Genomic DNA, 14,144 nt, shown 5'->3' with positions numbered 1-14,144 from the left:
CAAAACCTAGTTCTCCATAGTCAACCTCTAAGAGGGACAAAACATATTTTTATACAAAATCGGAGAAGGTACACATATAGATAACTAAATACATAATATAAAAAGCCCAAAATGTAGATTTTTGCTCCCAAAGAGTTTTCAGCAATCTCAACGTAGTGTCTCACGTCTTGCATCTGAAAGCAATAATATATATATGGAATGAAAATCGGAGGTTCTCAGTATGATAAAGGTATCCACATAGATAATATATAAGGTCTCGGGAAAGCCAGAGGCATTCTTAGAAATTCGACACTCAGATTTTAACTTAAAGATTATACTAAGCCAGAAACTCAGTACTCTTATCTAAGGGATTCTATTTCCAATCTAACTCTACACCTCCTGTCATCTCAAATCTCCTCATCACCGGTGGAACTACTCTCAGTACCTCTACCAGCATGAGGGATCTCTCAAATACATACACATACAAATCAAATAAGGAAAACATAGATAATGGTAAAGATACAGCAAGTAGCAGATAAGCAAAGATAAGCAGTTAGGCAAAACAAAATAATGCACACTCAAGCAAAACATGCAATGCACATGATGCGTAAAACCTGCAAAATGAGTGAATAATTAATTAATAAATTAATTATTAAGCAAATAAATTAGAAAATAGAATTTTATAGTTTAGTGAGGTAGAACTAATTAAAATAAAAATTTGACACTAATTCTAAAGAATTTGGCCCAAGATTGTGCCAAATCGAGTGAACAGGCCCAAAATGGGCCCAAGGTCCAGCCCACTTGCTATATAAATGAAGGGCATCAGCCCTTTCTCCCTTAAATGGAAATGGAAACATGCTGAACTTAGAAGCAAAAGAGGGGAGAACAATTCTCAAATTACAAACCCTTGGTCCTTAATTCAAATCCTTATAACTTTTGATCCGAAACTCCGATCGCCGTACCGTTTGCGGTTACGTGACCAGCGCGTCAAGCTCTACAAAACCCAGTACCTAATCAGGTAAGGAATCCATGTTTTCTTCCTCAATTTTTTCCTTCCCAATTTCAAAAATTTGATGAACAATTATGTTGAAAATTGTTTAATTTCGGTGTTTAGGTTCGAATTAGCTTGCGGGTTTTCTCGGGTTTAGCTCATTGGAGCTGTGGGTCAGGAAAGCACCCTCAAACCCTTTGTGAAACGTTGAATTAGTGAAATCTATGTTGATTATAGTGAATATTATGATGTTAGATTGAAATTGGTTGTGGATCAGAGACAAGTTGAGAAATTGAAAGCTAGAGATTGAACTTTGGAGGCTGGGTTTGTTGGTGAGGGACTGGAGTGGTGGAGCTTGCGGTGCGGTGAATGCTTGAGGTGTTCCGAGATTAATGGAAAATTGACCAAGGTATGGTTTTGGTTTCTCGTATTTAATATATAATGTCTTGTGAAAACTTAGGCTAGATGACCATAGGATAGCTTGGAGTGCATGAGTATGCTAAATGCTTAGTACCTTTGATGATATTAGTGAACATATGAGTACTTGTTCTTAGTGTTGTTGAGTTGGGTGATTAGATTGTATGTTAAATAATTGATGATAATTGTTTCAAGTGATGAAGTTGATGAGACTATGTGATATTTGAGATGATATGGATTTATGATGATAATATTTGATATGAATAATGATTATTTGTGGGGGTTGAGAATGCTTATGTATTGATGATAAGTTATGTGGAATGATTGTGGGTGTTAAGCTTATTGAAGTTGGACTTGATAAATTGTATATAAGATGTCATAATATGAATGTGGGATGAGGAGGTATGATTTAGTATGTCTTGATATTGTTTGTAAGCTTGGAATGTTAGAAATGAGTTATGATTATTGGTAAAATAGAGGTTGGAGAAGTTATGCGAAAAACTGATTTTTGGCCAAACTTTGGCGAGCCATAACTTAGTCCTCAAACTCCCAAATTGTTTCAAACTTCTTTCATATGCAAATTGGCTCGGTAAAGTTTACGCCGTTCAAAAAACAGATGATAAATGCTTTAAAACAAAAAAGTTATGAGTGTCGGAAGTTCGGAGTGCAAAACTAAAATTCTGCAGCATTCAACATTTTTGCCACTCTGCATATCTTGCGTATGCGAACACCTACACGCGACACGACCAACCCTTTTGGGTTGGGCATCTCGCGTATGCGTGACCCTTGTTTTCAGCAAAGTAGATTTTTTGTTTTAAAACATAATTTCGTGCCTCTAAACCTCTATTTTTACTCTTTTAACCCTAAACTTTAGTTGTATGCTTAGTGATAAGGTGGAGTTAGGAAGGGATGGTAGCTTGGAAGAGAAAAAATCTTGAAAACATGATGAATCATGGTTGAGAAGTGTGAAAGTGTTATGCAATTGATGAATATTTGGCCATAATAATATTGAATGAATGTTTATGAATGAATATGATAATTGAACTCTATTTGGGATGATTGATGATGATGAGTATGTTGAGTTTCTCTCTGTTGTAAGGTGTGTCGGGTACTATATCTCATGAGTGTGACGGGCACTATATCCCGAGTGCGTGGCGGGCGCTATATCCCAAGAGTGTGGGAGCACCTTACCTTCGAAAATGTGGCGGGCAATATATCCTATGAGTATGACAGGCACTATATTCTGAGAGCATGGCTAGCGCTATATCCCAAGAGTGTGAAAACACTTTGTCCCAGGAAATGCGACAGGCACTATATCCTATGAGTGTGGCAGGCACTATATCCCAAGAGTGTGACGGGCACTATATCCCAAGAGTGTAGAGGCATGTTAGAGAGATGATATCCGGGTTAGCTGCCGGATGTGTCGGGTTCTGGTGATATAACTGACATGTAAGCTCACAGTCAGTAGAAAAGGCATGAATCATGTGCATTTGTATGTTTGTTTGAGTGTGCATTGTCTTGGCTTGCTTAATTGTTTATTCATGTTAATTGCTAATTGTCTACTTGTTATATATGCTTTTTGTATGTGCTTGTCTTGTCTGTTTTGCTTGTTTGTGCACCAGAGTTGGAGGATTGGAGGAAAGGCGGAGGATTGAGGGTTTTAGTACAGTTTTAGTTAAATTTAGGAAGCTTAGAGAACCACCCTACTTCTGGTTTTCGTTTTTAAATCTTTAAGTTTTATAATCTGAGTGTCGGAGTTCTAGGATTGCCTCTGGCTTTCCCGGGAACTTATATCTTATGTATGCGGCACCACTACCATGCTGAGAACCTCCGGTTCTCATTCTATACGAATATTTGTTGTTTATCTCTCCACTATGTATATATTATACTTTGTCCCTCCTAGAGGTTTATTTGGAGAAACAGGTTTGGTAAGCTGTCTTTTGGGCCTTTTTGGGTTTATCTCGTATATACTGATGACCGGATTTCACTCACTATATAATGAATCCGTTCTTTGGCAAGCGCACCAAATTATCGTCAAGTAATAACTCATAAAGAATGAGGTCGAATCCCATAGAGATTGATTGATTGAACAAATTTAGTTAATAGGTGATTTAGTCAAGCTAATCAATAGAGATTATTGAGTGCAGAATTCTAAATAGCAGAAATTTAAATGACTTAAAGGTAAAGGAAAGCAATAAAGTGTAGAAAAGTAAATAACAGAATTGTAAAGTGCTGGAATATAAATGACTGAATTATAAAGGGGGAATGGGTAATAGTATAAATTAAAAGAAAGCTATAAAGAATGGGGAAGATAAGAATAGGGAAGATTCATTGGGATTAGGAGATGTTGCTCTCTTTGGATTAAATTCAGATCATCTCATCTTCGATCATGCAACTCATTAACCTCTTGGCAATCAAAATTAATTGAACCCCAATCCCTTGGTGATTCAATCTCTCAAATCTTGATAATCAGCCAATTCCTTGGTCTAATTGCTCATGAAGAGAGATATGCTTGGTCCTTGATTATACCGCACATCCTCATAGATCCAAATAGTGGGTGGATTTCATGTCACCATATCCAATTCCAAAACCCAAATCTACCCAAGTGTGAGAAGGGATTTCAAGCATGGTTTCATGTTTCTTTTTCCAAGGTTCCTATGAAACCCATTTTGCATTCAACCTCTTTTCCAAGACGATTGAACACTAAGCATGAAGAACGAAATTCCTTCTAGCAAATCAAAGAGAAGATAAAGAGAAGAAGAAATTCACTATCATTAATCTATCAAGTACAACAGAGCTCCCTCTCCCAATGAGAGGGAGTTTAGCTACTCATAACTTAGAGAAAAGTACAAGAGATGAAAGAAGATGAAGTGAAGGGTAAAGTAAGACTAAAACTAACCACTAGTCTAATCCCTTTTTCAGTATTCTCAGGGGGTATTTATACTACTCCTATTACTAGAAAAGGAAAATTACAAAAAGGGAAAGAAAATTACAATTGAAAAGAAAAGGAAATTCTAATAAAATGAACCATGTGCCTGGCGTGTGAGTGGCGGTTGAGCGGCGTGCCACGCCCAGCTCCTCAGCTTGGCTTAGCCTGCCATGCCTACTCCCAAGTGGCACACTCCCTTCTTCCAGCTAGCTTGGCGTGCCACGCCTTCGAGCTCAAGTGGCATGCCCATTGTGGCTTTTCCTTCCTTCTTTTCTGGAAATTAGAACTGGCGTGGCACGCCCAGGTCTGGCGTGCCATGCCCTTAATAAAGCATGATCATCCTCCTCTGGAGACTTGAACTAGCGTGGCACGCCCAAGTCTGGTGTGCCACGCCCTTAGTAAACTCTTCATCCTTCTTCTCTGGAATGTTGAACTGGCATGCCACGCCTAGTAGCTGGCGTGCCACGCCCTTAATAAGGACTTCATTCTCTTCTCTGGTCAACTACACTGGCGTGCCACGCCTAGGTCTCAAGTGGCATACCCTGGGTGCAAGTAATGTTGGCGTGCCATGCCTCAATCATCAAGTGGCACGCCCATTATCCCAAGTGGCACACCCAGTGATCTTCTTCTTTGGAGGCTTGTGTTGGCGTGTCACGCTTTCGATCTCAAGTGGCACACCCATGGTGGATGCTGCATCCTTCCTCTCTGGACCAATGAACTGGCGTGCCACGCCTTCGATCTCAAGTGGCACGCCCAGGGTATGAACAAGGTTGGCGTGCCACGCCTTCGAGCTCAAGTGGCATGCCCATTATGGTATTGAGCTCTTCTAGCTTGGCATGCCACACCTAGAGCTCAAGTGGCACGCCCAGGGAATAAACAAGGTTGGTGTGCCACGCCTTCGAGCTCAAGTGACACGCCCTTGTGCTGAACCTTCCAGTCCCCTCTGCCTTGTTGAACTGGCGTGCCACGCTGATGATGCGTGAGCATCTTGTCTATCTTTTCCTAGTGAATTTGCATCTAAATTGTTGAATTTAATTAAGAATTAATTATATTTTAGCCACTATGGATGCTATTTTGAGTTTTGTACAATACTGTTTATTTTAGGTAGCATTTGGCGGAATTTGATGGAATTTCTGCAGAGAAAGAGAAGAAGCCAAGGAGATGACCAGCGAATACAGACGCGGACGCATGGCTCACGCGACCGCGCGGAATGGAGGAAATCGCAATGACGCGATCGCGTGCCTGACGCGAACGCGTGGACTGGAATCTGCACAAATGACGCGAACGCGTGGACGACGCGGACGCGTCACATGCGCCACGTGCAGAAAATGCAGAAAAACGCTGGGGGCGATTTTTGGGCTGTTTTAACTCAATTTTCAGTCCAGAAAACACAGATTAGAAGCTGCAGAATGGACAGAACAAGTGGTCCCCACCCATCAACTGAAGATCTGTTAATTAATTCAAATTTAAATTCAAATCTTAAATTAGGAAAAGATATTATCTTAAGTTTAATTTTAAATATTAGATTTTAAATTTATTAGGATTAGTTATAAAAAGGGATTTGATGCCATCAGATTGGAGGACAGTACATTTTTACCTGAATCCTTATTTTCTATTTTCCATGAGCAACTAAACCTCCACTGTTAAGGTTAGGAGCTCTGTCTATTTCTATGGATTAATTTTATTGCTTTTACTATTTTAATTTATGTGTGGATTTATAATTTAAGAATTGTTTTCGCTCTTTATTTTATGAATTTGGGTGGAACGGAAGTATGACCCTTTTTCTATTTGAGTTCCTGTAAAATTTGGAAAAGCTCTTTACTTGAATAACAGCTTGAAAACAATTTCTCCTAAATTTTAATTATTTGGATTTAACGGGATACGTGACATATAATCCTTTTATTTTTGGGTAATTAGAGTTTTTGTGGCATATAAACTAGAAATTGATTATCACCCTCTAAGTGGAATTAATTGACCAAGGAATTGGCTGTTGATGAATTTTAGAGGAGACTAGGAAGGTCTAAGGAATTAGGGTCTAGTCACATACAGTTTGCCATAAATTAAATCCTGTATAATTAAATTAGTTAAGAAAAGTTAATCCGGAAAAATAGATAACTCTGAAACCTTAACTATCTTCTCCATATATTATTCCCATCTTAATTACTTGCCTTTCTTCAATATTTTTAATATTGTTTAATGTCTTTTATATTGCATCTCAACACTATTTTTTGTCTGTCTAACTAATCCTATCAAACGCTATTGTTGTTTAATCCATCAATCCTCGTGGGATCGACCCTTACTCACGTAAGGTATCACTTGATACGACCCGGTACACTTGCCGATTAGTAAGTGTGGTTATAAAAATACCGCATCAAATTTTTGGCGCCGTTGTCGGGAATTGATTGTGATTAACAACTACTCGTTATTTGATTGCTTAGATTAGATAATTTTTTTATTTTTTTTATTATTATTAATTTTTTTTATTTTGCATTTTTTTTTCTTACGATTATTTTTTTTTCTTTTCTTTACGTTGATTTTTTTCTTTTTATCCTTTACGTTATTTTTTTTTCCTTTTCGTTTATTTCCCCCACCCTTTACGCCGTACCTTTTTTATTTATTTATTTTACTTTTATTAAAAAAAAAATAATTAAATAAATAAATAAAAATATATTTTTTTTTCTTTCTTATTTTTCCGTGAACCCCCCTCCCCCTGTTTCGTTTTAATTTTTTTTATTATTTGATTTTCCAAAAAAAATATATTTTATATATAAATAAATATTTTAGTATTAATATTTTTTTTTTCTAAATTTCTGAATTTAAGTTTGGTGTTACTCAGTTAATGTTATTTTAATTTTTCTGTTTAATTTTTTTCTTTTAAATTTTCAAATTTTTTAGTTATTTATTTAGTATTTTTATTTTATTATTTTACATAGGTTACCTCACAGGGACTTCTCTGCACTCTGACGTAGAGAGTCCCATTTTTTTTGTTGTTTCTGCTTGTGTATGCGTAGGAATAGAGACAAAGAACATCTCTTAGACTTTGATCCTGAACCTGAAAGAACTTTCAGGCAACGTTTACAACAAGCAAGACTTTGCAAGGCTGCAGAATCTACTATGGTGAATAATAATGTTAATGCCAATATGGTAAATCCGAATGGGGATGATCAACAGAGGAGAGTGCTTGGCTCTTATTCTGCCCCTACTGCGGATCTTTATGGAAAAAGTATTGTGGTGCCTCCTATAACTGCAAATAACTTTGAGTTGAAGCCACAACTGGTCACCCTGGTGCAGCAAAACTGCCAGTATCATGAACTTCCTCATGAAGATCCAAATCAGTTCATATCTGATTTTCTGCAGATATGTGATACTGTGAAGACAAATGGAGTGAATCCAGAGGTGTACAGACTCATGCTTTTCCCGTTTGCTCTGAGGGATAAAGCAAAGCTATGGCTAGATTCCCAACCAAAGGAGAGTCTGAATACTTGGGAAAAGGTCGTTACTGAATTTCTCACTAAATTTTTCCCACCAAAGAAGCTGACTAAGCTTAGGTTGGAGGTTCAGACTTTCAGACAGAAGGAGGGTGAAACTCTTTATGAAGCTTGGGAGAGATACAAGCTACTGACTAGGCAATGCCCTCCTGACATGTTCTCCAAGTGGACCCAACTGGATATCTTTTATGAAGGCTTAGGAGAGATGTCAAAGATGAGCTTAGATATCTCTGCAGGCGGTTCATTGCACAAGAAGAAGACACCAGAGGAGACTATTGAGCTGATTGAATTAGTTGCAAGCAACCAATATCTCTACTCATCTAACAGGAATCCCGTGAACTCTGAAACCTCTCAAAAGAAAGGTGTGTTGGAAGTAAAAGCTGTTAATGCTCTTCTTGCTCAGAACAAGCTGATGTCTCAGCAAATAAATCTACTTACTCAACAGATGGGTGGCATGCAAGTCTCAGCTATCAACACCCAAAATCCACCACAGAAAGTCTCCTATGACATGGCAGGTAACTTTATGCAAAATGATAATTATGATTATGCTCAACCTTCTTCTGAACAGGTGAATTACATGGGGAGTGGCCCTAGGAATCCTAACAATGATCCATATTCTAAGACATACAACCCGGGATGGAGAAATCACCCAAACTTTGGGTGGAGGGACCAACCTCAGAGACCTCAGAACTTCAACAATAGTTCTCAGGGCAGTTTCCAACAAAACAATGATTTGGAAGCAATATTGACAGGTTTTAGACAAGAAACCAAAGCATCCATCAAGAACCTGGAGATTCAAATGGGTCAATTAGCCACAAAGGTTAATGAAATTGATCAGAGGACCACTAATAGCCTTCCTGGTAACATAATTCCAAATCCAAGAGAGGAATGCAAGGCTATCACTGTAATAAGTGAACAAGTGGCAAGTACGGAAGCACAAGTTATACAGGAAACTAGAGCCTCTATTAGAAACTTAGAGGTGCTAGTGGGCCAACTGAGCAAGCAAATACTTGAGAAGTCTGCAAGTACATTTCAAGAGGATACAGTGGTAAACCCAGGAGAAGATTGCAAGGCTATTCAATTGAGAAGTGGTAAAGTAGCTGGCTCTGAGACCAAGGCCAATGAAGAGCTAGTTGAAAAGGAAGCTCCAGATGAAAAGAAGGAAGAAGTAGAGCACGCCCCTCCAAAGCGTGCAGACAACCCATTCCCAGACTCTCTTGACACTTATCCTACACTGCCAAAGGCTCCTGAGTACAAGCCTAAGATGTCGTATCCTCAGAGACTTCAAAAGGAGACCAAGGACAAGCAGTTTTCAAAGTTCTTGGAAATCTTCAGAAAGTTACAAATCAATATTCCTTTTGCTGAGGTTTTGGAGCAAATGCCTATCTATGTCAAGTTCATGAAGGAGCTGTTGTCAAAGAAAAAGCGTTTAAAGGGAGATGAGACAGTAGTCCTGACTAAGGAATGTAGTGCTGTCATTCAGAATAACTTGCCAAGGAAGATGCCAGATCCAGGCAGCTTTCAAATTCCATGCACCATTGGGAGCACAACCTTTGAGAAAGCCCTATGTGATCTAGGGGCAAGCATAAATCTAATGCCCTTATCTTTGATGAAGAAGCTGCATATCCAAGAGGCACAACCCACAAAGATAGCATTACAGATGGCGGACAAATCTATGAAGCCGGCATACGGATTAGTGGAGAATATCTTGGTCAAAGTGGGTAAGTTCTTCCTCCCAGCAGATTTTGTGATTCTTGATATAGGGGAGGATGAGAATGCCTCTATAATTCTAGGAAGACCATTCCTAGCCACTGGAAGAGCACTGATTGATGTAGAAGTGGGTGAATTGGTGCTTAGAGTGCATAATGAGCAACTGGTCTTTCATGTCTTCAAAGATGTACATTCAACAGGTGAAGAAGAGAGGTGCATGCAGGCTGAGCTTATTGATCCAAACTTTCAAGAACCCCCTGATGATGCACAGCAGAATTTGCAACTCAAACCTCCTGTGGTGACAACCGATAAAATTCCGCCTGACATCAAACCTAAGTTTGGTGTTGAAACTGCATCATCTACCAAAGAGGAGATCCCCAAAAAGAAAAAAAATACCCAGAGGATGGAGAAACAAAAAGATCCCCACTGAAGGTTTCTCCCCAGGAATGAAGGTGGTGTTGACCAGCAATCCAGCATGGGTTTATACAGTAATCAAAATCCTCTCTCTGGAGCATATTGAGCTACGTTATGGAGACATAGGAAAGAAGTTCAAAGTAAGGGGTGAAGAGCTGAGCCCCTATGATCCTCCTCCTTAGAGGAGCTGACCGTCAAGCTAGTGACGATAAAGAAGAGCTTGTCGGGAGGCAACCCGATAAATTCGTATCCTTAGCTATTTTTCGTAGTAGTAGTTTTCTTAGTTATTTTATTTTATTTTTTTTTGAGTTCTTACTAATTTTCTGATCATGCAGCTATGTTCTTCCAGGAACTGAACACCTCAAGCTATATTTCAAAAAAAAAAAAAAGCACCCGACGCGCCAGCGTCGCTGACGCGAACGCGTCATCTAGGGGTGCAAGAAAAAAATAAAAAGTTACAGAGAGTTGCGCGGGAGTAGCTCCAGAATGGAGCCTTTCGCACAAACGATCCCACGCGATCGCGTACCTCACGCGTTTGCGTCGTTTGTGATTTTCGTCATTCACGCGGTCGCGTCACCGACGCGATCGCGTGACCTGCAAATTCGACGTAAAAGAGCATTTGGGCAGAGAGTTGTGCCAGCTTGGGGCAAGAAATGTGCTAAAAGCACAAATTTGGTCACGCGGACGCGTGACTGACGCGTTCGCGTCAGTTGCATACATGGCCATCCACGTGGACGCGTGCCTGACGCTAACGCGTCATTATGAAGAATGCGCGACGCATGCGATCGCGTCATTGACGCGAACGCGTCGCTTGCACCGCCCAGTTTTCTTTCTCTCTCTCTCCCAATCCTAATTCTCTCTTATTCTCTTATCCTTTTATTTTTTTCTTTCATTTTAATATTTGTCTCCTCTATTTTCAGTTCTTATTTGCTTGAGGACAAGCAAACCTTTAAGTTTGGTGTTGACGCTGCGCTTATAGGTTTTCTAGTACAAAAGGGAGGTGAATCATCTTCACGAAGGAGCACAACCTGAAGAATAAAGCGACCGCTAGGATAATTAAGGTGGTTGAGTTCCTTTCATTTTTTATTCCTCCCCTCTTTATCTATGTTATGTTCCGGTTTTCTATTATTTTGCTTTGTTTGTTGCATGATCCTTTATTAGTTAGAATCCTAGGACTAGTTTAGTTTTCTTTTAATTGCTTTAATGACTGAAAAGATGTTTCATGTACCACTCACTGAACTTGAATTTAAAAAGAAAAGAAAAAGAAGTGATGTGTTGCATGAGAAATTGAGTTAATTTTAAAAATAGTCTGATTTACTGAGATGTGGTGGTATTTTCTGTGATTCTGAATGCATGACATGAACAGTGCATATTTTTTGATAGTGAAGTTTATGAATGTTAAAATTGTTGGCTCTTGAAAGAATGATGAAAAAGAAAAATGTTATTGATAATCTGAAAAATCATAAAATTGATTCTTGAAGCAAGAAAGAGCAGTGAAAAACACAAAGCTTGCAAAAAAAAAAAAAAACAAGCAGAAAAAGCCAATAACCCTTTAAACTAAAAGGCAAAGGGTAAAAAGGATCCAAGACTTTGAGCATTAATGGATAGGAGGGCCCTAAGGAATAAAATCATGGCCTAAGTGGCTAAATCAAGCTGTCCCTAACTATGTGTTTGTGGCGTGAAGGTGTCAAGTGAAAAGCTTGAGACTGAGCGGTTAAAGTCGTGATCCAAAGCAAAAAGAGTGTGCTTAAGAACTCTGGGCACCTCTAACTGGGGACTCTAGCAAAGCTGAGTCATAATCTGAAAAGGTTCACTCAGTTATGTGTCTGTGGCATTTATGTATCCGGTGGTAATACTGGAAAACAAAATGCTTAGGGTCACAGCCAAGACTCATAAAGTAGCTGTGTTCAAGAATCAACATACTGAACTAGGAGAGTCAATAACACTATCTGAATTATGAGTTCCTATGGATGCTGGTGCGCAGAAATTGTGATTACACTTTGATTATGTAAAATTCATCGCTCTTTCTTTCCCTGGTAATGGCGCCAAAAAACATGATGCCAATACCATGGTTCACAACTTCGCACAACTAACCAGCAAGTGCACTGGGTCGTCCAAGTAATACCTTACGTGAGTAAGGGTCGAATCCCACAGAGATTGTTGGTATGAAGCAAGCTATGGTCACCTTGTAAATCTCAGTCAGGCAGATATAAAATAGTAATGGGGTTTTCGAAATTAATTAATAAAATAAGGATAGAAATACTTATGTAAATCATTGGTGAGAATTTCAGATAAGCGAATAGAGATGCTTTCGTTCCTCTGAACTTCTGCTTTCCTACTATCTTCATTCAATCAGTCTTACTCCTTTCCATGGCTGGCTTTATGTGATGCATCACCATTGTCAATGGCTACTTTTGGTCTTCTCTCGGGAAAATGATCCAAATGCCTTGTCACGGCACGGCTAATCGTCTGGAGGCATCACCCTTGTCAATGGTTACATCCTATCCTCTCAGTGAAAATGGTCAACGTACCCTGTCACGGCACGGCTATTCATCTGTCGGTTCTCGATCATGCTGGAATAGGATTTACTATCCTTTTGCGTCTGTCAGTACGCCCAGCAATCGCAAGTTTGAAGCTCGTCACAGTCATTCAATCATTGAATCCTACTCGGAATACCACAGACAAGGTTTAGACTTTCCGGATTCTCTTGAATGCCGCCATCATTCTAGCTTACACCACGAAGATTCCGATTAAGAGATCTAAGAGATACTCATTCAATCTAATGTAGAACAGAAGTGGTTGTCAGGCACGCGTTCATAGGGAATGATGATGATTGTCACGTTCATCACATTCAAATTGAAGTGCGAATGAATATCTTAGAAGCAAAATAAGATGAATTGAATAGAAAACAGTAGTACTTTGCATTAATCTTTGAGGAACAGCAGAGCTCCACACCTTAATCTATGGAGTGCAGAAACTCTACCGTTGAAAATACATAAGTGAAAGGTCCAGGCATGGCCGAGATGGCCAGCCCCCAAAACAAGATCACAGGATCAAAGTACAATCCAGGATGTCTAATACAATAGTAAAAAGTCCTATTTATAATAAACTAGCTACTAGGGTTTACAGAAGTAAGTAATTGATGCATAAATCCACTTCCGGGGCCCACTTGGTGTGTGCTTGGGCTGAGCTTAAGTGTTATACGTGTAGAGGTCATTCCTGGAGTTGAACGCCAGTTTTGGTGCCAGTTTGGGCGTTGAACTCCACTTTGCAACTTGTTTCTGGCGCTGGACGCCAGAATTGGGCAGAGAACTGGCGTTGAACGCCAGTTTGCGTCATCTAAACTTGAGCAAAGTATGGACTATTATACATTGCTGGAAAGCCCTGGATGTCTAATTTCCAACGCAATTGGAAGCGCGACATTTCGAGTTCTGTAGCTCCAGAAAATCCACTTTGAGTGCAGGGAGGTTAGTATCCAACAGCATCAGCAGTCCTTCTTCAACCTCTGAATCTGATTTTTGCTCAAGTCCCTCAATTTTAGCTAGAAAATACCTGAAATCACAGAAAACATACAAACTCATAGTAAAGTCCAGAAATGTGAATTTAACATAAAAACTAATGAAAACATCCCTAAAAGTAACTAGATCCTACTAAAAATATACTAAAAACAATGTCAAAAAGCGTATAAATTATCCGCTCATCACAATACCAAACTTAAATTGTTTCTTGTCCCCAAGCAACTAAAAATCAAATAGGATAAAAAGAAGAGAATATACTATAAATTTCAAACTACCAATGAAACATAGCTTCAATCATATGAGCGGGACTTATAGCTTTTTGCCTCTTGAATAGTTTTGGCATCTCACTTTATCCATTGAAGTTCAGAATGATTGGCTTCTATAGGAACTCAGAGTTCAGATAGTGTTATTGATTCTCCTAGTTCAGTATGATGATTCTTGAATACATCTATTTTATGAGTCTTGGCCGTGGCCCTAAGCACTTTGTTTTCCAGTATTACCACCGGATACATAAATGCCACAGACACATAATTGGGTGAACCTTTTCAGATTGTGACTCAACTTTGCTAAAGTCCCCAATTAGAGGTGTCCAGGGTTCTTAAGCACACTCTTTTTTTGCTTTGGACCTTGACTTTAACCGCTCAGTCTCAAGTTTTCACTTGACACCTACACGCCACAAGCACATGGTTAGGGACAGC

At 39.2% G+C, this 14,144-nt stretch overlaps 1 non-coding gene across 1 annotated transcript; it reads right to left on the bottom strand.

The window, feature by feature from the left end:
- Positions 1 to 7,856: 7,856 nt before the first annotated feature.
- LOC112752242 (small nucleolar RNA R71) lies at positions 7,857 to 7,960 on the bottom strand. Its single transcript, XR_003176690.1, has one exon. It is a non-coding gene; the product is annotated as a small nucleolar RNA R71 (small nucleolar RNA).
- Positions 7,961 to 14,144: the final 6,184 nt, after the last annotated feature.

The sequence above is a fragment of the Arachis hypogaea genome, chromosome 15 (assembly GCF_003086295.3).
Source record: "Arachis hypogaea cultivar Tifrunner chromosome 15, arahy.Tifrunner.gnm2.J5K5, whole genome shotgun sequence".
In the NCBI taxonomy this organism is placed as follows: domain Eukaryota; kingdom Viridiplantae; phylum Streptophyta; class Magnoliopsida; order Fabales; family Fabaceae; genus Arachis; species Arachis hypogaea.
Note: the sequence above shows the minus strand (reverse complement) of the source record. Positions and strands in the feature narration are given on the sequence as shown.